At 47.0% G+C, this 2,958-nt stretch overlaps 1 long non-coding RNA gene across 1 annotated transcript; it reads left to right on the forward strand.

Moving 5' to 3' along the window:
* The first annotated feature begins 642 nt into the window (after positions 1–642).
* LOC105815568 lies at positions 643–2,393 on the forward strand. The gene is made up of 2 exons (XR_001137747.1): positions 643–707; positions 844–2,393. It is a non-coding gene; the product is annotated as an uncharacterized LOC105815568 (long non-coding RNA).
* Positions 2,394–2,958: the final 565 nt, after the last annotated feature.

The following is a 2,958-nucleotide window of genomic DNA, read 5'->3' on the forward strand; positions in this document are numbered from 1 at the left end:
CAGCGCCTGCCCAGGCTCTGAGGCAGGAGCCCGGGAGAAGATTTGGGTGGTAAGAGGATCTAGAAGATCGGAAGGAGGGAGAGAGGGAGAGAGGAAGGGAGAAGGTCGGGAAAGAGAAGAGGGAGGAGGAAGAGGAGGGACCAGCAGGGGCAGAGTTAGACTGGGGGTTCGGTTATAACCACCTCCTCCCTGCCCAGGGTCTTTCCAACCCCTGTCCTCCTCCCCGCTTCCAGAGCTGGAGGCAGACTGAGGGAGGAGGAGGTTAGACAAAGGGAATCCTCCTCCTCTGGGACGCGTGAAGTGCGTCTGTCCTCTCCTTGCAGGCTCTAGAAAAACTGGCAGGAATTTCCTTGTCGTGAGAAGACCGACGAGTGTCTGCAGCAGAGAAGACAACTGCAAACAGACTTTGGCCGGGAGGGAAGGCAGGCAGGCAGGCGGGCGGGCAGGAGGAGGGCGCGCGGGGGCCAGCTTTGATCGCTTCAGCTCTGCTGTAATTTTGTCTTTGCCAGATTAGCTGAAATAGTCAGCCCTGGCGAGGAGTTCCGTTCCGCGGAGTCCCCTCCCTCCCCACCCCCCACGTCATCTCACGCCCGGAGCCTGGTCGCCGCTCCTCCCGAGTCTCTCCAGAAACTTCAAGAGTAATGGTTCTGTGTTCCTGCCGTAATTAGGAGGCCACACAGCTCTCCAACACTCCTTTAAACAAATATGTAAGTCATCCTCCCCCTCTCCGGGGACAGACCCGAGGAAAGGAGGCAGCTGGGACCGCTGCTGGCGGTGTCCTCCGCTAGGGGAGTGGCGTCTCAGTGACCCTCGACTGCTCTTCTCGGCCTTGGGCTCTCTAAGCTCTTCCTTAGGAAGAAGAGAGAGGAGCAAAGAATATACATCTCGCCACCCACCGGACAAGCCAGGCGAACCTGTGTCTTTGCTTGAAAAGTTTTCTAAATAAATTACTTTGGTGACGCTAAGCTACGATGAACATAGGCTGGGCCCGGCTCTTCTCCACAACATTGTGCGGATGTGAAGGATGTGGAATCTCCTCCCCCACCGCTTTCTTTTTCTTCCCCATATAAATCAGTCATATAAATCATTCGCATTGTTTAAGCTACATTGATCAATCTAATGGCTTGTAATAGGCTCCTAATTGCCACTTGCAGAATCCTGCAGGCTCACGTTTGAACAGGGAAGGCCCTCAATGCTAGCCAAGTCCACCTTAGGCTTACGACTGCGCGGTTGCAGAACCCAGAAAGAGCGCCATGATGGCCCTGGCACTCCAGTCTCAGTGCCTCCGGGAGGGAGGGGAGGAGGTGTTACTGTGGATATTTGCTTTTCTTTTCTTTTTTCTCAAATCTCCCTTCCAAATCAGCAATTCATTAATGAGCAAAGCCCAGCTGCAATTTATGGATTATTGTGGGCTGATTATTTTGTTAATATCAGACAAGAAACTTTCCTTGTTTGCATCCCCCATGTCTGTATTTACAGTAAAAACTTCGTAAGTCCACAAACTGATATGCTTTTAGTCATATCTTCTCTTTTTATTTACTAAGTTTTAACAGGGCAACATCAGGAGTTGTGATAGGAAATAATATGAGGGGAGGGGTGGAATGTTAAAGGGAAGGAAGGAAAATCCAAAATTTGTCCAGTAGAGTCCTGGAGCTGTGCCCACAGTCCTGTTTAACATCTAGTGGTTGTAGTGCCTTCTCCAAGCCCTGGATGGAGGAGGAAGGAAAGAGTTGGAGGCCTCCTCAAAAGCTGCCTGTGAAAGGGTAAAACTGAGGTACCCTGGGGGAAGCTGTCTCTAGTGACCAGGATCCTCTGGCCTCTGGCTTTTCTTGATACCAGTTCAGGGTCTATGTGAAAGGTTGCTTTAATGTCTCCAAAGATGGTTCCATTAGAGTTGGCTGAGACAACAAATGTTGCATTTCAGTAGAGATGCTCTTAAAAACAAGAAAGCCAACAGAGAATACCACATTTGCTTAGGTCTAAAGACCCTTCTGCAGTGGCTGGTAAGGGAGGAAGGAAGGTAAAACCCCAAGCCAAATAGGCCCCCTATAGTTTCCGAGTGATGCAGTAAACAAATCTATGATGCTTGTTGAATAATCTTCCAATAATTGCAGTCATTAAAATCATCACACAGTCTACAGTCACCTTCCTTCCTTTGACACACCAGAATCTTTCCTTTAATTGTTAATGCATTTTTGGCTCAGATAAACAGATGGAGCCAAGCTTAAAATATATGGCCCAGATACATCTATCAGCAGAAAATTAGTTGTGTAGCAAACGTTTTTACTGTACTTAATAGAGTAGGGGTTTTCAATTTCTACAGCAGACCCTACAGAGGCAAGAAAGATTTGCATCTTCTACCACCTCTAAATAGCAGTGGCACATCTGAGATAGGAAAAATGATGAAAGTCCTATTGGCCTATTGATTCTTCCTGGCCATTTATTTGCTAGGGTTGGGATGAAATGAGGGCATTATAGAACAAATATTAAATGAAAGCTCAACAGAAATCGTGGGAGAGTTCCTCAATTTTCAATTAATTTTCTCCATTTGATCTCAATGCTGGTACTTTTAAAAATATAAATATGCGTTAACTATAAAAGATTCCCCTCTAATCAAAGGCTGCGTTTCATTTTCACCCACAACTGACAAAACTCCAACTGCAGAAAGGATTCACCCGACTCAACAGGCGCTACGGATCATACTGGCTTCCTTCTCCCTTGCTCATGGCAGGCAACGCTGGGCAGCTTTTTCTTGTCTTTTTTCCTTTCTTTTTTTTAAACTCAGGTTATTAATGTATCTCCCCAACTCCCACACCGTGCTGACCTGATAATCACTACTCTAGTGTAGATCATGCAAATGAAAAGCATAATTAATTGCGCAAATGATTCTAAAAGGGAGCGCTGTGACTTAGCAAATAAATAAATAAAGGCAGTGGGAGGACAGGTCAGATAAATGCT

Source organism: Propithecus coquereli, unplaced genomic scaffold (assembly GCF_000956105.1).
Source record: "Propithecus coquereli isolate 6110/MARCELLA unplaced genomic scaffold, Pcoq_1.0 Scaffold34, whole genome shotgun sequence".
NCBI classification, from domain to species: Eukaryota; Metazoa; Chordata; class Mammalia; order Primates; family Indriidae; genus Propithecus; species Propithecus coquereli.